This window comes from Dermacentor albipictus, chromosome 3, assembly GCF_038994185.2.
Source record: "Dermacentor albipictus isolate Rhodes 1998 colony chromosome 3, USDA_Dalb.pri_finalv2, whole genome shotgun sequence".
Lineage (NCBI taxonomy): Eukaryota > Metazoa > Arthropoda > Arachnida > Ixodida > Ixodidae > Dermacentor > Dermacentor albipictus.
The window spans coordinates 173,357,754-173,378,800 of record NC_091823.1 but is presented as its reverse complement, the minus strand read 5'-3'; positions in this window follow the sequence as shown (position 1 = coordinate 173,378,800).

Genomic DNA, 21,047 nt, shown 5'->3' with positions numbered 1-21,047 from the left:
TATTCTTGGCGACTATTGTTACCTAGAACAGAAGGAGTGAACTAGTTTATTGCTGGATAATGAAAATCACCGGCCAAAACCAGTGTGGCATTCGGGAACTGATGTGTGACCTGTTCGATAGCATCGTTGAAAAGATCAACAAAATCTGGCTGGCTATCGGGAGGTCGGTAGCACGAAGCAATAACACAGTGCGCGTGCCAATGACGCGTAGCAATCCAAATAATTTCAAGTGGCGTGTTAACAGGTGTAAAAGACGGCACAAATTCCTTTTAACCGCAATTATTACGCCACCTCCCCGCGGCACTTTTCGCTTTCTCCGAAAAGCAACAAATGACTTGGGCAACGATAGTTCATTATCAGCAATATGCTCGGTGATCCACATTTCTGTACCGATCATGATATCAGTATCACACGCGTGTATCAGTGTTTTCAAGATATCAACTTTGTTAAGTTAGCTTCGGAAGTTTGCCAGCAGCAATGAAACTTTATGCCTAGCTAGCTTGTAGTGAGTCGCTGCGGCGGGTCATTTATGCAAGGATTGGCGTGTTTTAGTCACTAGAACGACAGAATTGGACAGTGAGGCATACCGATAGGTGCCATCTTGCATGCGAAGTGTGTTAAACAGAGCGTAAAACGTTCGTTTTCCTTGAGGATTCCCTTGGCAAAGTGTCGAAGCTTGTAACGTGCCAGCTCGATTTCAGGCGAGGAGTCTTCTTCCAGCCATACTTTAGGTGAAGCCAGATTCTTTAGTTTGAAAGCGTTGCGCATGCAGTGCTCCTGTTCTTTATTTGTAGTTGAGAAACTTAATGATAATGTGGCGATTGAAATCAGACCGGGGTGGCCAATCCTATGGGCACCTTCTATATTTCCGAGAGTTAGTTTAAGTTGAGCCGAGAAGAATTCTTTGGCAATGCTCTCTGTTTTCTCGTAGTGTTCATTTTCAGTTTCAGGAAGGCCCTTTACAAGCAGGTTGTTTCTTCGCATTCTATTATTGATGTCATCTACAACACCACCGATTTCTGCATTTGCCCGGGTTATACGCGACTTGACTCCTTTCACTGGTTCACTCATGCCTTCGCAGTTGGTTTCGATTTGAGCTATACCACTCGATGCGCCCTCAATGCCTGTTACACTAGTTTCAATGGCAGTGATGTCTCTTTGAACATTATTTGGCATTTCTATATTTTCAGCGTGGCATTCATTGACTAGGGAGAGAACGTCATTATTCTTGGGACCAGGGTTAGTCTCCACACCTCCGGCACAAATCAACAGTAAAGCAACAAACGAGTACACTAACAGGCAAGTTCGAGGGCAAAAACAGCGGACAAAGTCCGTTTCAGGGTTGAAGCATTTATTTCGGACGCTTACTCACTGACTGTGAGCGAGGAAAGTGCCAATCCGCCCGCGATTTATGGACATATCAACACCCATCTCGCATCAAGGCAAAACAAACTGCTAACAATGGAGGTAGGGGGATCAGCGGCCAAAAAGAACTACAAAAATTGTATGCAACCGATGGAATTCAAAGGCCTACCTATAATGAAATACAAGTGACGATTCAGCCACTGCACCTGGTGGCCGCGAATCCCGAGCCGGTGGTGTTTGACGCTTCGCTATATAGGCTACCGTGGCGCTCCCGTCGTCGTGACGTTGGGGGTGAGCCGTAGCTCTCCGGTGATGCCTTGATGAACGACAGATAGGGGTGAAAGCAGCGCTGAGCTTCTTATGATAGTCAGCACCCAGGCAGCAGCAGCAGCATGCAGCACGAGGCAATTCTGCAATGAAATACAAGTGGCGATCCAGCCACTGCACATGGTGGCCGCGAATCTCTTCATCTTTTTACCTTTACCTCTATATAGTACCATTACCTACGCTTTCAATGAGACCGATTCTATCAATCTCTTCTCTGCACTTTGTTTACGAATAGTCTAAACGTCTCTTACTTATCTAGACTGCTGACTAGTAAATCCTACCATCTTCTTTGAATTTCAACGCTCTGGAAAGTGCACGTTCTCTGTGGGTCTTGCTTGGTGAACATCTTAGAATTTCCATTGGGAGGTGCTGAGTGGTCTCCCTACTTTTGTTGCTGTACACACACCTGCCTCGTACCTGAGCGCATTTTTTATATGGTATGTTTTTGTCCTCGAGCAGCCATCTCGGGCCTCAAATGGCAAGGCAAAATCCGTTGTGTTATTATACAGATTTTCCCTTCAGATTTTTCGTATATCGTTCTTGTACATGTACATGGACTGTCTTGTTGTTAGCCGTTGTATTTAATTGATGGTATCGGTTATAAGCTCTTTCTTTTTTATGACTCCTGGTTGCCTATTTAGTGTCAGTTACCCTGTACTTGGCTGGCCTTTTTCCTGACCTCTTGCTCCAATCTGTGTCCATGCTTCTGACGCACCGTTACTTGTGCAAGCTGGTCGCTAGCCGCCCATTTTTTTTCAACCATGTTCCTGAGCCTTTCCTCAAAACTCATTTTGATATGCGCTTCCCTCACTTCAAAAGAGGCCCAATCCATGTCATTCGTACTTTGTCCATGCACTGCGCAATTTGTTGTGTTATCATGAGTTCCCAAAGCTAACTGGACAACTGATCTTTAGTTAACTTACAACCCCGACAAGATATCTGATTTTAAGCACATAACGGCATTTGCGAATGTTAGCGACCATAAGTCATCTCCAGATTCAACACACCACCTGATATTTATTGTACCCCAAAGTGCTCTATGTTGCAGTATTACTGCATTATTCTTCTACTTTATTTACAGATAGTCTTGGTTGGGACTTGAGTAAGTCTTTTCTTGGTTTATGTCACCCAGGCATTTTTATTGCATTACAATGGGTATCACTTGCTATGAAATCGGCACCACGTAATTTCTTGTCTCTTCACTAAACGTAGTAATTCTTGATTTCTTTGTTCTAATCTTAATGCCTAGAGCCGTTCCTGCATTGCCACATATATTCGCAAGTCGCTGTAACTTCCTTGCATTGTCCGCTAGTAGCAATGTGTCGTTCGCATACATCAGCACAAGGACCTTCTTTTGCACCCTTTGCTCATTACGGATGTAAGATAGATCCGTACTAAATGCACTGTTTCCCAGTCATTTTTTTAGGCCCTTAACAAAAAGCGGGAACAACAATGAAGAAAGAGGGCCTCCTTGCTTCTGTTATTGTGGAACTTCCATTAGTTCTTTGCGTTTCGAGCCCATCCGTACAAATTGTGCTCGGTTGTTTCTATAAATATCCCTAAACAGCTCCACGGAATCGTCTTGTATGCCCTTGTGCTTGAGAACATCCCCGTGATTGAAATAGCGCTACTAAAACGGAGACTTAGCAAGAACGCAGGACCACGCGCTCCTATCACATGGAAAATTTTATTTAGGAAAGATGTTCTTATATACAGAATGACTGCACGTCACCACGAAGCCACTAGCTTTGAAAACCCGAATTCAGTGCGAGATATCCATACCAAACACGAGGGCCTTCAATCACAACCGAGACACATGTACTACCCCTTTAAATCTAAGACACAAAGGCCCCTGTCTTTTTTTAATTCAAAAAAAGCAACGTCGGAGTTCCAAAGAAGAATAGACAGCTGGCTGACACAGCCATTCTCACCCTTCTTAATTCCCACCATTCACCGATATTGGCTTCGTGGTAACGTACATTCATTTGTTATATAAGAACACCTTTCCTAAATAAAATGTTCCAGTTGATGGTAGCGCTTTGTCATGTGTTCTTGGTAAGCATTCCTTTTAGTAGCACTTCTTACCAACAACTCCAACTGACAGCTATTCTAAATGAGAATACCCTATAGCGATTTCGCGTCTATATCCACCAACCACCTTAATACCTTGGTCTGTTAGCCATAAAGGTCTATCAAGAGCGATTGAAATTTCTATGCACTGGACGAGTACAAAGATACTATCCTGTTAGCGTCTGCTAGGCCTGAACGCATTGCGTAGGCATGATGGTGGTAGGCGCACTATGCAAAAGAAGGGACAAAGAAGAATGTAATAGGGATGTAGCGCTAAGAAAAAAGAAAAATGTAGTGGTTTTAACTGACATGCACGATGCCTTTCAGAGACTTAAAAGCACAGGGCAAAACGCTCGAGTATGCATTGTGTTCTTGGCCGCGGACGAGATTTCAAGCCTGTGCAGATATACCACATTTCAGAGCACGACAAAAGGCTGCAAAGAAGACTACATGAAGAAAATTGTACCCTGTACGAAAGGCTTAATGTACGCAATCGCTTTGTCATTTGGCAGGTGACCTGTGGGCCAAACGGGCTGTTTTCTGAATACAGTAACACAGAACAATCATGTTGTTGGAAGTTCAGCGCTCGTCCTTGTCTTCATGTCTACGTCCATGCCGTTTTTTTTCCGCTGCCGCCTTTCCAGATATGTACCGACACGCCCAATTCGCCACATTAAACAGTTACACTTTTCAGACAACTGTGTCCCGCCATCCTTGCATTCGTGTGCGCGAGTGGGGATGTAGGCCCGGCTTTGAAAACAACGTGTTCGTTGCATGAAATCAGCATCAGAGAGTGGTGGAAATATGAGCGGCGGAGGAGATTGTGCGTCCTGACCACGCATGCTTGAGCATGCCTTCTTTGCACTTCTGCGATAAACAACTGCCATAGCTGACGCGGTAAAGAAAGCGGAACCGTCAAGGTGTTTCCGGATGATGTCACCTTTTACGTTCCATCCCGCACGTGTTGTTTAGTGTGTGTGTGTCATGCTTTAAAAAGATGTGTGTTTTTTGTTGCTTGTTTATTGTTCCCATTTAACCATCCTAAGCATACGGTTGTCCGTTAAAGTTTATTCGAAAAAAGGAAAGAAGGCTTTGTCTTTGTTACCTTCTTGATTTCTCGTTCTTTATTTGGCGTAGTGCGCTAACCAGCATCATGACTGAACTGCTTCAATTCGCCCAAATAAATCATCTGTGAACCTAGTCTGTAGCTCTCAGCATGTGGGCTTTCTCTACCCACTTGGGCGACTGTAGTTTTAAATTTTCGGAAATTGACCGTTTGCCCAATTTGTCGGTGGCCGGTGCGTAGTAGCCGCCTGACTCAGTGGATACGTCTTTGATGAATGTCTATAGCAAATATTCTCATGCAACTGTGGTGGCTTTTGTGAACAACTGGAAATCCTCTTACCAAGCGAAATATCTGGCTGTCTTCCGGCAAACGTTACGTCTTCTATGGCTAATTTTATTGTGCTTTGATATTCTACATGACGTTTTCTTAAACATTGGATTTTTAATAAAAAGGTATATGATTGGGGAATCCGGGGTTCTTAAAGAGGAGTTGCTAGGCGATGTGAATACACATTGCCGCAAGTGACGTAAACTTGAGAAGGCTGATTACCAAAAATTTGTTATTGAACTTTGTATGACCACCTTGTATGGCAAGCGCCCTTAAACTTTGGCCAAAATGCGTTTTATCAAAGTTGCGCAGGCATTAACGCGAAATTTGGTTTCTCATAAAGAAGTGATTACCAGAGGTACGGGGTTTTCGGATGTAATGTGAGACAACGCTTTATGTGCACCTTATTGCGTGTTGTTCAAATTCAGGCAGCCAGTGGGTGAGAGTGTGTTTCGCAAGGAGGAACAAAATACTTTCCAACGAATAAGCTGCTTCATGGTGCCATGTCCACGCCTAGAGTAAAGGTGTTGCGGAAACGGCATTATGCATCATGCATTATGCAAAGCTGCTGAACTTTCGTTATGAAACTTATTCTGAAAGGATATGAACACATACACAACCTCTAACGGCACAGTGCTAGTAATCACTGGGGCAGTATAAGTGAAATAGGCCCCTTTTCCTATTCACAGCGACCCACATTACCCAACTATGGAATAATATCTTTGAACATACCCGTGTTCCAATAATGAAATGCGAAGCCGAAAAATGCTTTCACGAGTGGACTGACATAGTGAACTTCACGTGTTTGTTCAATAGGGGAGGAAGACTTTCGGGTCACTCATTGTTAGCTGCAATGAACGAGTGCTTAGATTATCGAGACACATTTTTTTTTTACAGAAAACACGACAGCTTAACTGCAAAAGTAATTGTCATTGTTCAGGAGATTAATTTTAGTTCCTATGCTGAACAGTTAGCTTTTCGACTGCGATTCAATCAAGTTTGGTGTTGCAGTTAGTCAGTCAAAAACTTTATTGAAGTCCTGAGGAGTTTCAAGCCGTTGGAGATACCACGCCGGGAACACCTTCGGCAGAAGGCGTAGGCGACGCCCAAGTCGGGACGGGAACGTGGTGACGCTCCGCCAGTTCTTGGAACCTCTGGACGGCCTTGAGTTGGAGTTTGAGGTCCGCCGGACTTTTGAGGGCTTCTTCCCATTCGCGCTCACTGGAGAGAGGGCCCTTTGGTAACGCGGTACATTGCCATAGCATGTGCGAGAGTGAGCAATAACGTTCTGGGCAGTCTGGGCAATTTGCCGGGATTTCTGAGTTAGAGTGACTTAGTAGTGTAGGGGTTGAGGGACGGAGTTCGGGATGAAAACCCAAAACTTGGGGAGCCCGAAGTAATCGCAGGAAACAGCTCCATATCTAACAGCTCGTCCTCGCCCCGGTTTTCTGAATGGCCGGTGAGCTCAATTCGCTGGCCATGAGGAACGCTGAAAGAAGCTGCAGGGTACTGGGGTCGAGCCTCGTTTGACAACCCTCGGGATTCTGGGCCCTGGAGAACATACGTCAAACAAACCAAACAACACAGCGCTGCACCACGCGTAGGCGCAGGCTCTTCACCCCTGACTCGCCAGGCTATTACTGAGTCAAAATCAACCCTGATCTTTTAGTTCCTCAATTTTGACAAAACAGTTGTAACCACCCTTCCAAACAGCCATCCATTTCTCCTCGAATGCCGACACGACCAGAGTACTATTGTTGTTGCAAAACAAAAGGGTCGTTGACGATGCAAACAACAAATGAAAACAGTCGAACATAACTTAAGTGGCCTAACTACACGAACAGCATGTTTCAATCTATCGCAGTGGCGTACTTATCGAACGTATTGGTGCCACTGAACAATCTGGTCAACCTCACAAGTACATAATCACAAGCGCACTAGCCTTGTGGTCACTTAACAAAACGCGTACTTGCGTTGTAGGCAAACTTTTCATTCACGCTTACTCACGTTTCTTCCCTGAAAGTCCTACAGGACACGTGACGTAAACGAACAATTAAAATTGCGGGACTTACACACTCCGCAGAACCCTTAAACTAATGCGTCTTTTATTGAATCGTTCTACGCGTACTTATAATAGAAGTCAGAATACGGCTGTCCTCCACACACACTAGCAACCCAGTCATAAAGTCTGCTTCCTTCCGTCCACACAGGACACGCGCTAATGGAACTAAGAACGCTTCTCCGTGCAAATCATGCAGTCACTGAAAATCTACACGCTTAACCTTAAAATTAAAAAAAAACACTTAAAAAGAAAGAAGGTTAAATAACACACACGCGCGTTACGATAGGCCTCTCAACGATAACCTTGACCTTCAGGTTACTCACACACACACATACACAAAAAAAGCTTATCTACTTATTAATGAGCATCTCGCGAGACTACATGTTTACTTAAAACGCATCTTTCAAATCTCGAGCTTCTCGAACGAAAACACAAACAAAGCTCAAACCTTACATATTGAAAGAAATCCTAGTCTCAAATCGCGAAAACATTCCGATGCTCAAAATAACAAACAAAATAACAAGTTTTACTGCGGAAGCTCTCTTGGCCTCCCTTTCCAAACGCTTATGTCTGACTCACTTTTGAGTCGTACCCGAGGTGGGCGTGGTCTCAAAGCTACTCTGGCTGCCGAGAGACAACAAAAGGGCTGATTCACTATCAGCTCCCCCAAGACGTTACGGTCTCCTGCCAATTTGCGTCCCCGCGCCCCGCTTTCAACACGAACTCGATTGACCGCGTCGCTACTCCCCACCTGGTCTCGTCCTGCCACCTTGCGTTTCTTCGAACTGCACGCTGAGCTGTGAAAAGAACTACGGAACGACGAGGAGATTAACTGCCCCGTGCCCTTTGTCCGCGTCCGTGCAGAACATGCTTCGCGGTCCCCTTTGGACCTGTGGCTCGAACGTTCTGGATGCGTCAACATCGTCCTAGACGACCGCACCTTCTTCCTCGCGCCCTGCCCATTTGGGGTTCTCGCCATCTTTGGCGGCGCTACATTAATTACCGTCTTTCGGTCTTTACCGCGCTTCTTTTTACGGCGCTTTCACCTTGCACTCGTTTTCATGTCGCCTTCACGTGCCTCGTGCTAGCCGGTACACATTTCGTCGGCCCGGATCGGTCTCTTACCCGCACAGTCCGAGTGATTTACATTTAAATCAACACTCTCTCTGCCTCGACTGGCGGACAGCTGAACCGACTCTGGCACAATGCAGCAGGCTTTACTCGAGTAAGACAACTCGCACTCTTGCGAACTGCCCTCTGCTACATTGCCCAGCTCACGCTGTGCATCGGCACACAGCCCGTCGGTATCGATCGCTGTCTCACGCGCACAGTCCGAATGATTAACAACGGAATCATCCCTATCTAGGCTATCTAGACTGGCGGAGAGCCGCACCGATCCCTGAACAATGCAGTTGTTCGCTCGTGGACTACGGAGCTCGCCATCCCGAGAACTACTCTCAACTGCATCGCTCAGTTCGCACTTCACTTCTGCACGCAGATCTGACCTGACATGGGTGCCCGCGTCTGTCGCGTCAACAGTACCCTTTCCTTCGCTAGCAACCTCGCTAACATTACCAGCGACGCACACGCTCGGTAACTGTGCCAATTTGTTCGCAGCTGGCCTAGCTGTCTCTACAGTCATCTGTTGGCACAGCACCTCGTCGCTCTCCCTACGGCCTTTAACGGCCTCTGTTGCCACTAAGGCATCGTTAGCGGCTAGCCTTTTCCCTTCACTTATAAATCTGCAGCTAATCTCACAGGCACTACTCTTTTCGTCGGCTTCTGGCGAAAATCCGCTAGACACTTCCTCATTCTTTCGCTCTGTACTTCCTACAGAATTCTCAGACAGCCGTTGTCTCTGTGCCAATAACTGATCACAATACTGTATCTCTTTGATCAGTGCTGCCTTCTCTCTCTCATACTTTTGCTCACGCTCAAGCTTATGTTCCTGATACTCACGTTCGCGTTCATTCTCACGTTCGTGACGCTGACACCTAAGAGTAAGTTCTTGAAGCTCCTGCTTCCGTTCATTCTCGCGTTCTTCACGCTTATGCTTACTCCTAAGTTCACGACGCTCTCGCAAACGTACACGACGCTCTCGCTCCCGTGGTTCCTGTATCACCTCCCAAGCAAGCTCAATGCTGTTGCCATCATTGCCACTATCGTTAATCGCCTTTATGATAGCTGGCGTTTTCATCCGTTCGTTCGCCTCAACTCCCAAATCGTCGCACACCAACAACAAGTCTAACCTCGTCAACCTTCTAAGATCCATGGGAGCTGCCCCGACAGGTGGTTTAAACTGTTTTCCTTAATTAATTTGTGCAAACACACAATGCATCAAACTCCCGATTCCCAGAACTATCAAAATTGAACACACAACCTTTGAGTCTGGCGAATCATAAGGAAAAAAACCACACGCTCACTTACGGTTGCAGCACCCTGCCATCCGGTTCATTTGTCCGCTGTTCCCGGTTCCTCCGGACTCCCTGGGTCGAAGGCTCGCTCCTTCTTCGCTACTCCCAGTTTCTTCGGACCTCTTTCGACGAAGGCTCTCTCTTCTTCGCTCTTCCCGGTTCCTTAGGGTCTCTCTCGACGAAGGTTGATACGTAGCGCTGCCACCAGCTGATGCATTCGGAGGCGATCTCACCGCTGCCAACCAGATGTAGGGGTTGAGGGACGGAGTTCGGGATGAAAACCCAAAACTTGGGGAGCCCGAAGTAATCGCAGGAAACAGCTCCATATCTAACAGTAGGCCTCGTGACGGATACGAGTCCGTTTGTAGCATTCGAAACGCGGGCGCCTGCACGCGTTCGAGTTTGGCGTGTGGGAGCGGGAATTTGGTTCTGCCTTTCCGATAGTGGAAGGTGATTTCTTGGTAAGTGAGCAGCGGGTCATTAACCTGAATGTCCAGCCCCTCGGAGGCCGTGGGACCGTCGCGGCGGGCAAGTTCTCGCGCACGGTCGTGGGCCGTTTCATTGAGGTTAGCTTTTTGCGGGTGAATGTCTTTCCCCATGTGAGCGGGGAACCAGGAGAGGCACCGTTTGCTCTGTTTTGAGCTCGCTAGTTGTATACACGCTGTTTCTTTAGATACGTTACCGCATTCGTAGGCCCGAATTGCGGCACGCGAGTCCGTGTAGACCTAAGTAAATGTGGGGTCTGCCATGGCGATGGCTACGGCTATTTGTTCTGCTTTAGCGCTAGTGCTCGTTTTAACCGATGCGAAGGGCCGTAGCGTGCTGTTGCCGTCCACAACCGCTATTGCGAAAGTGGATGTGCTTCCGTACTCGGCCGAGTCCACAAATGCGGTGGCTTCACGATCAGCGTCGATGGGGTCGAGAATCGCGCGGGCGCGGGCCCGGCGCCTACCCACGTTGTATTGTGGTTGGAAGTTTCTAGGAAACGGTGAAACTTTGTATCTGTCTCTAATTTCGCTCGGTGTGGTAACTGCGTGCTCGAGATAGGCAGAAGGGGTGACATTGGCTTCATTTAGGATTAGCCTACCGGCTTTGGACGAGGATAGGCAGAGTATTTGCGCCATAGTCTGAGCCTCGATCACTTCGTCGGTGTTTTTGTGCATTCCCAGCTGGTCAACCTTTGCTGTACTTGCACTTTGTGGAATGCCCAAGACCTGTTTGGTGCTCTTGCGCATAAGTGTGTTTAGCTTCGTCTTTTCTATTTTCGTCCAGTTGTGGGCAGAGGCGACGTAATTAATGTGACTCATAAGGAACGCGTGGTATACGCACAGAAGGTTATCTTCGCAGAGACCCTTCCTGCGCCCCGAGACTCTGTGGATGAGTCTGATCATGTTTTCGGTTTTGGTGGTTAAGTGTTTGATCGTGTGTACGTGGCATCCGATGGCTTCGATTAGGAGCCCAAGAATGTGTATGTGGTTGACTCGCGGAATCTGTTGTCCGTCTATTGTGTTTAGTGCGATCGGAAGTTCGTCTAGAGGTGTTAGGTAGCGGACTCCTTGGCAAGACTTGCAAAATAGTAATAGTTTTGATTTCTTTGAGGATAGTTTCATTCCTGTGTTTTTTAGGTACTCTTCCGTGGCATCTAGAGCAGACTGTAATGCCTGCTCCATGTCTCCCAGGGAGCCTCCCGGGCTCCAGATGGTAATGTCATCTGGGTATAGAGCGCAGTTTACGTTTGGGATGTTTCGTAGTTTGTCTGCGAGTCCCTTCATCACTATATTAAATAGTAATGGAGAGGTGACTGAGCCTTGTGGTGTTCTGATGGAGCCCAGTGTGTAGGGGTCCGACTTAATTTGCGAGACTCGCAGTCGGGCTTTTCTGTCTTTTAGGAAGGAGCGTACGTACTCCTGAAATGTCTAGCCTAGGTCGAGGCCTGCCACAGACTCCAGTACGAAGCGGTGCGAGACGGTATCGAATGCTTTCGTGAGATCGAGGGTGAGGATGCCTCGAACGTCTCTTGTTTTAACGTCGAAGATCGGTCTCTTTAGGAGTAACATGACGCCTTGGGTGGATAGGTGGGGTCAATACCCTACCATGTTGTGTGGGAGGAATTCGTGTTCCTTAATGTAGCGTGACACTCGGTTTGAATTACGTGCTCGGCTACTTTACCCACGCATGACGTAAGAGAGATGGGGCGTACATTGTCGAGGTTAAGTGGTTTGCCGGGTTTTGGGATGAAGACCACCGGGGCAGTGCGCAATTGCGTTGGTGCCTCTCCTGTTTCCCACACGTGGTTGATGTCTTTCGAGAGTAATTTAATGGCTTGGTCGTCTAAGTTACGCAGCAGTCGGTTGGTTACCACATCGGGTCCTGAAGCCGACCTGCTGTTTGAGTTGTGTAGCGCCTCTCAGACTTCTGTTTCCGTGAAGGCAGCGTCTAGTTCTGAAGTGGTTTCGCACTTTATGATGGGGTAATCGTTGGGGTGAGCGACGCCTAGCGGAAGGCACCGTTTGGCAATGTTTTCCAGGAAGGACTCTTCCGCTCCCCCTTTCCCTTTATGTGAGTGTAGAAGTCGGTCTAGCGCGTGGATTTGATTATCCTTCGTTTGGCTGTCGTCTAACATGCGTTTCAGGAGGTTACACTTACCTCCTGTCCGCATGCGGCCGTCGGCTGCCGAACCGAGTTCGTGCCATTGGAGTCTTGTGAGCTCCGTGCAGTATTCGTCTATGTATCGGTTGAGGATCGCGATGCGTTTGCGCAGGCGTCTGTTGAGACGCTGCTTTCTCCATCGCGCAAGTTTTGAAGCCTTGGCCTCGAGTAAGTGTGCGAGGTGAGGTTCAACCCTTGGGACTTCCAGTTCCATCTGTATGGTTTTCGTGGCTCTGGTCAGCGACCTGGGCAGCGATCACTTCGTCATACGCACAGAAATACCGAACACGATGGCCCCACCCCGATCTTTCACCCTCACAGATCACAGACTGGGATACCTTCCGTAAGTTACGGAAGGAAGATACGAATACGCATGACTCCTTCGCGGAACTCCTCTCTGCTATAAAGTTTGGTGTTCATGATTTTTTTTATTTTTAATGTTTATTGTTTATTGTTTGTTTCACGGATTCGCTCCGTCTAGGGGGCGAAAGGCAAAAAGCCTGACAGAGCCTCTGCGCCCCTACAGTTCCATTCCGTCGTCTATGCTCTTTATACTAACCATCTGTGATCCAAAGTTTATGTGTTGTGCTCGTTCTTTGTGGCTACGTTCCTTGGCTTTCCTCGCTGAGCACTTAGCATACTTCTCACGGAATGTATTCACAGCAAACAGGTCCGACCATAAGATGCACGAAAGGTACACCCTTGTAGTGAAATGCAAGAATTAACAAGGAAATATGCTGGGGCACAATACGCCAGTTTTCAAGTCACGTGTTGGCTTTTTTGTGTCAGGGAGGAAGTGCCGGCGGCATTAAGTAAGAATTCGATTAAAGCGTCGTCGCACGCAAGGCCATCGGGAGCGTCGACTGAGCCTGCGTCGCTTAGACAGGCATCGGCGACAGCAGAATGAAAAAAAGAAGGGCCCACTGCTCCTAGACAGGCAACCGTCCTGTGCGTCCTTCCATCTCCGTTTTCTTTACTCACATAGCACGGCTCCTCAAATTGTTTTGTGAGGGCAAGAGAGCCGGGGGGGGGGGAGGGAGGGGTGAGTAGACCAGCAGCCGTGAGCACCGCTATATCCTCTAGAGTGGCGCTGGGGAGAGACTGGATGACGAAGAATAATTTCCCCAGATAAATAAAAGAAAGACCCCAAAAGCAACTAAAAAAGAATTCGCAAGATCCACTTCGGGGAATCGCAAAGATAGTGAAAGCGTTGGGCTCTTCGGGTCTGGAAATTCACAAGACGGGAGTGCCTCTCCTGCGAACAGCAATTGTGACCCCATACCCCACCCTCCCAAAATATTTCCTGACATCAGCGATTCCTCTGCCAATCAACACACTTGTTGCAACTCTCACAGCTGACACACTCATATATACACATTGTGAGTGCAACACCTGTCAGACATTCAACCTCATCATATCTACCTCTTCATCCATTCTACATCTACTTCATCTGTATATATAGTCACCAGCTGCAGAGCTTGATCCTCGTGGTAATATCACGAGCTCGGCTCCAACAATGCGGTACCTTACAATACATATATATATATATATATATATATATATATATATATATATATATATATAGCAACAGACAGCGGAGCTGGGAAAGGCCTTAATGGTGAAACAAGAAATTAAATTGATTTCATACTTTCTGCCGCACCCAGCATACTGCAGTATGTACAAGTGATAGGTAGGGTAAAGTGGAGTGATAATCGATTAGCGAGGGCTAAGATTCACCTCAATTTGAACAGATAAAGAGTAAAATTGGTCAAGAAGAAACTTAGAGGCAGTAAGGATAAAAGTAAACAAATTTAGGTTGGTACTTGCAAACAAATATGCAGCCTTAGAACAGAGAGATGATGATGATGACATAGAGGTAATGAATGAAATTGCAACTAGACTGGCTTCAGAGGCAGCAAATGAACTGGGAGGCAAAGGCATTAAGGCAACCATTAGGCAGGATCTCCCAAGTAACAAATGACCTAATAAAGGAATGACAAAGAATGAAGGTGTCCAACTCAAGAGATAAGATAGAATTCGCGGAACTGTCAAAAACTGATGAACAAGGCGAAAGCGATATTAGAAATTATAACGTCAGAAAGACTAAAGAAGCCGTAAAAAATGGACGCAGCCTGAAATAAGTGAGAACGAAACTTAGCATAGGACAAACCAAGATGCATGCACTGAAAGATAAGCAGGGTAATATCATCAGCTTTCTCGAAGGTGTAGTAAAAGCTGTGGAAGAATTCTATACTGACCTGTACAGTACCCAAAGGCGTCAGGATACCTCCATTAGAAACAGTAATGAACAGGATACAGAAACTCCTCCTTTAACTAGCGATGAGGTCAGAAGGGCTTTGTAAGACAGAGTGACCGATGAAGGTGGAATAACACTTGATTTATTCAAAGATGGAGGAGACATAATGCATGGAAAACTGGCGGCTCTTTATATGAAGTGTCTATTGACTGCAAGGGTCCCAGAAAACTGGAAGAATGCAAACATTATGCTAAAAAAAATTATGTGGTTGTACGTGCCAAAACCAATTTTTGATTATGAGGCACGCCGCAATGGAGGACTCCGGAAGTTTTGGCCACAAGGGGGTCTTTACCGTGCACCTAAATCTAAGTACACGGGTGTTTTCGCATTGCGCCCCCATCGAAATGCGGCCGCCGTGGCCGGGATTCGGTCCCTCGACCTCGTGCTCAGCAGCCCAACACCATAGCCACTGATTAACCATGGCGGGTTGCGAACATTATACTAATCCACAAAAAGAAAGAGGTTACAGAATTGGAAGATTACAGACCCATTAGCTTACTCTCAGTATAATATAAAATATTCAGCAAGATAGTCTCCAATAGAATAAGCGCAACACTGGATTTTAGTCAACAAAGGGAACAGGCAGGTTTCAGGCAGGGATACTCTACAATTGATCACATCCATGTTATCAATCAGGTAATCGAGAAATTCGCAGAGCACAATCAGCCCCTCTATATGGCTTTCATAGATTACGAAAAGGCATTTGATTCAGCCGAGATACCAGCCGCCATAGAGGCATAACGTAAGCAAGGAGTACAAGACGATTACGTAAATATCTTGCAATGTAGCTACAGATATTCCACAGCTACCTTAATTCTCCACAAGAAAAGTAGGAAGATGCCTATAAAGAAAGGGCTCAGACAAGGAGACACAATCTCTCCAATGCTGTTCACTGCGTGCTTGGAGAAGTATTCAAACTATTAAACTGGGAAGGTTTAGGAGTAGCGATCAGCGGCGAATATCTCAGGAACCTTCGATTTGCAGATGACATTGTGCTATTCAGCAACACTCAGGACGAGTTAAAACAACTGATTGAGGACCGTGACAGATAAGGTATAAGAGTGGGGTTGAAGAATTATATGCAGAACACAAAGATAATGATGAATATTCGGGCAAAGGAACAAGAGTTCAGGATCGCCTTCAGCCTCTAGAGTCTGTGACGGAGTACGTTTACCTAGGTCAATTAATCGCAGGGAACCCTGATAATGAGAAGGCAATTCATAGAAGAATAAAAATGGGTTGGATCACATACAGCAGACATTGTCAACTCCGGAGTGGAAGCTTACTATTATCATTGAAAAGGATGGTGTACAGTCAGTGCATTCTACCGGTGCTGACATATGGGGCAGAGGCTTGGAGACTGACAAAGAAACTTCAGAACAAGCTAAGGACCGCACAAAGAGCATTGGAACGAAGAATGCTAGGCATAATCCTACGGACAGAAAGAGAGCGGTTTGTATCCGAGAGAAAATGGGTATAGTCAACATTCTAATTGACATTAAGAGGAAATAAGGGCATTCGGCAGGTCATGTAATGCCCAGGTTTGATAACCGTTGGACCATTAAGGTTACAGAAGGGGTACCAAGAGAAGGGACGCGCAGTAGAAGACGGCAGAAGACTCGGTGATGCGACGAAATTAGGAAATTCGCGGTTGCTATTTGGAATCGGTGTGCGCAGGACAGGGGTAATTGGAGATCGCATGGAGAGGCCTTCGTCCTACAGTGGACACAGAACAGGCAGATGATGATATATATTATACGCTATATAAACCTTCTTTTCCTTTCACCTAATAACTTCTGATTAACATACCTATATGTGAGGAAAACCTCAGTCAAAAGCATTCACAAGTATCATGAGATCGCTCACATCTGATATTCTGTGACCTAATAAGACGTCACAACGGTTCCGCTATGCTGTTTCACTACATTTGAAAACATTTTAGCAAAGTTATTCACAATTTAGTAAATACATAGTGTATCTAAATAAAGTTCAGAACAATGTGAATAGCAATCCGGGAAAAACGAATTAAATGAACACAGCAAAAACACAGCTAATATTGCGAAATAAAAACGCGTATGCAGCTGCGCTCAAATTTTGCACCAGCGAATATCGTAATCGTCGGTCAATTTTTTTCTCTCCAACTTGGGTCCTCTGGAATGTGACACGGAATATGTCTCACTCTTCAATGGACATCTATTATGACAACATCGGTCACTGGAACTGTGGCACTTACTATGTGCCGCTCTTCAATAAACATATTTGGCGCCAACATGGGCAATTTGGTATCTGCCACGGGGCATGGGTCGTTGTTTTATTATACGATACTTGGGAGATGTCGCCTTTATTTCGTGCCGGAGACTCCTTTAAGCATGGAGATATGAAAGAAAGGAATTGACTTAGATTGCATTCAAATAAAGGTCAACTCCAAATCACAATAACATAAAGTCGAGTCAAATAATTACACTAATGCCGCACTACAATTGGAAGTCAACTGAAAACCTTCGCAATGCAAAATCCACTCGCATAGATGCACTGAAGTAAACACAAAGTCCGGTTGCGTAAATACATTATAATCAGGGCACACAAGCAGGCATTGATTAGGTTCAAATGTAGGTACATGAATCCAAGCTTTGAATTGGCCGAAGTCGGGTAAATAAAATCCCATAGAGTGAGCTTGTCACAGATAAGCACGGTACTCAATAGATCCCGAGAATATTGCTTGCTTTAAGAAATCTTTGGAGGGCTGCCAACGCTCGTGTGCAATGAATATGTTGGCCAAGGGCCTAAGCTATTCCCAAGTTCAAAGTCCTGAGGTCTAATGCCACTAAATCACGTGCTAACATTCTATGTGTGTGTCGTGTCGCGGACATTCTAGCAGAAGGTGCTATGTCGCTCTTCAAGAAAATATTTTGACGGCAAAATGGGCTACTGGGTATGTGCCACTGTGCCGCTCTTCATTAAACCTCTTTTCCGGCAACTTCATGTTGCGGGCTACATGCCACTTTTGCTCTTTCATGAACTCATTTAACGTTAAATTGGGTAACGTCGTATGTTTTACAGGGTGTGGTGATCTATCTATCTATCTATCTATCTATCTATCTATCTATCTATCTATCTATCTATCTATCTATCTATCTATCTATCTATCTATCTATCTATCTATCTATCTATCTATCTATCTATCTATCTATCTATCTATCTATCTATCTATCTATCTATCTATCTATCTATCTATCTATCTATCTATCTATCTATCTATCTATCTATCTATCTATCTATCTATCTATCTATCTATCTATCTATCTATCTATCTATCTATCTATCTATCTATCTATCTATCTATCTATCTATCTATCTATCTATCTATCAAGCTAGCTAGCTAGCTAGCTAGCTAGCCTCTTACGCCAACCCAGCGACCAATGTTATCTTCCGGCTTGGAACACTTTCTTGTTCTTTCGTGGTCGCTGCATCGCCACCACTGTAGCTGTGTCATCCGATACCCATCATACATTCGTCATCAAACCATAGTCATCACATAATCATCATGCATCCATTGTCACAACGTTATAGTGAGGCCGTCATGGTCTTTTAATCGTTGTCATTCCGGCTTCATGATATCGCTCACGACGTGCTGCCGTCGTCACGCCTTCTACCGCGACCAAGTAGCCAAGTTGTTTAATAGCTAGTGCCACTGGGTGTGTGTTCGGGCTCGTGAACCTGTCGTCGTTACGTCGTCGTAATTTCAGTGTTGTCTTGCCTATCTGGTCATGCCATCTTCATCATGCCATCGTCGTCACAACGGTCATCAGGCTGTTTTTGCCACGGGGCCGTTTATTATGGTCATGACTTCAGTAACGCCATCCCGTTGTCGTCGTGCGATTGTGTCACTGCCTTCATCGTTTCGTCGACGTCAGTCTTCGTCATTTTTTTTTTAATTATGTGGTCATCGAATCGTGATAGGAGCGCCCTTGTCATGCCTTCAGCGTCAAACAGCCGCTATCATGTCTTCGTTATCAGACCGTTGTCCTCATGCCGTAGTGATCGTACCATCATTGTCAGTCTACCTTCGTCATCCGACTCTCGTCACAATGTCTGCGTAACACTATCGTCGTGATACAGGTTCCGCGATAAAATCATCGTCGCCACGCCATTGTCATCGTATACACTCGTCATTTCATTGTCCTCATGCCATTATCATGTCATCGTCGTCACTGCTTCCTCGTCAAGCAGTCCTCGTCATGCGTTTGTTGTCATACTGTCGTCGGGATGCCGTCGCGAAGGTTTCATCATCATTGTTACTTCAACTTCCGACTCGTCTTGCCGCCGTCGTCATACCGTTGTCGCAATGCCATCGTCTTCACCTTGTCGATTCAGCAATGACATCACTTTAGTACTGTGATCCCATTGTCGTCATGTCATTGTAGTCATACCACCTTCGTTAATTAATCGACGTCACTCGTTTTTCATTCCATCGGAATCATGCTGTCGTCGATCGATCGTGATTAAGCAGGCATTGTCATGCTATAGTCGTGCGTGCGTCAACGTCACACAGACGCTGTCATGCATTCGTTGCCATACCGCTGATGGCATTCCATCTTGGTCGTGCGATCGTCGTCATTCCCGCTACTTCATCCGGTCGTCGTCATACCGTCGTATCACTTGGCGTAATTTTCTCAGCGGTGATGGTCGTACTATTATTATTCCCGATTCTTCTTGCGGTTGTCATCATACCGTCGTCGCCAGGCTGTCATGGGTATACCCTCTTCATAATTTAAATCACGACATCTTATCGTCGTCATGTCGTAATTTTACTTCTTTGTCATTGAATCGTCGTGCCGCTATGCTTATGGGCCACTTTCACAAAAGAATACAACAGCAAAGTGGGACGATATCGGAGTATGGACATATAGTTGAAGCAACGAAAGCCTAGCAATGATCATTTTTACATCTAACGAAAAAGTGCGCGAAAAATGCGCAGGCGACAAAGAGAAAAACTACATACACGCGTGCTAAACCATCTATGCCGCTCAGTAATTGCCATTAAACGCGTTAAATTAGCGTCACTTCGGGCATGTGGTCTGTCGCTACATTAACCGATTGTTACTCGCGTTACCAACCACAGTCATCGTGAGACTTCTGCCCTAATTTTTTCACTCCTACTTGGGACACCTGATATTCGACACTGTGTATGTCAGTATGTGCCGCTCAACCGCCGTGGTTGCTCAGTGGTGATGGTGTTGGGCTACTGAGCACGAGGTCGCGGGATTGAATCCCAGCCATGGCGGCCGCATTCCGATGGGGACGGAATGCGAAAACACCCGTGTGCTTAGATTTAGGTGCACGTTAAAAAATCCCAGGTGGTCGAAATTGTCAGAAAGTTGTATTGGCACGTAAAACCCCATAATTGAATTTTTTTAAGTATGTGCCGCTCTTCAATACAAATCTTTGACGCCAACATGGGCAACTGCGTAGGTCCTGCTTTTCAGCTACAATCTTTGACGCCAAGAATGGTCACTGGTTTGTTGCTGCTCTGCTGTGGTGACATTGAGACTAACCCTGGTCCAGCCCGCACTCGATCTGCTCAAACGGAAAGCGATTCGGAGCGAGCGCAGGTAGGTGTCATGGTGCAGATGCTGAAAAAGACAAATGACAGCATCAAAGAACTATCGAAAGATTTTACATTGGGTCAAGCGACTGCAATAGCCGATGTAAAGTCAAAGTCCAACCAAGAAACATTAGAAACTAGGCTCATTGACAAACTTACCGGCATTGAAACTCTTGAGCGTAAGAGCACTGACTCTAGCTCCATGAGTCATCAAATAGCTGCCGTCAGACGTCTGCCGTGCCGTCAGCTGCCGTCAGCTGATGTCACAGCAAGCTTCAATCCAGAATCGCGTTGACGACCCAAAAGATCGGTCCAGACGCGAAAACTTGATCATGCATGGTATTCCCGACGCACGTCAAACATGGCAACAAACCGAGCAGAAAGCGCTTGCGGGGTCGCACACTACGATGGGCAGTAGCATCTAGGAATCCGAGATCGAACGCGCACACCGCTTAGGCACTTTCACAGCATCAAGGTGTCGGCCTATTATTATCAAGTTTACTTCTTTTAAAACTAGAGAAAATGTGCTGGCATTAAGGCAAAAATTCAAAGAGGATAGAATGTCAGTTGCCGAAGACTTTTCCGCCGCCACTCGCCATCCTAGAAAAAAGCTGGTTGAATTCTCCAAGGGTTTACCAGGGTCACCGAACTTGCAGTTGCGGCACAACAAGTTCATTGTTCACAAGCTACGTGTACGACGCAGCCGGCAGCAGCATTAAAGAGCTAAACCCGCCCATTTATGGTGATTCAACTAACAGTGGATCGCGACCTTCAGCGCCAAACTTGACGGGCGAAACATCACCATAGGTAAGCGCGAGCGGACGTGGTAGTTTGTTGCCGGCACC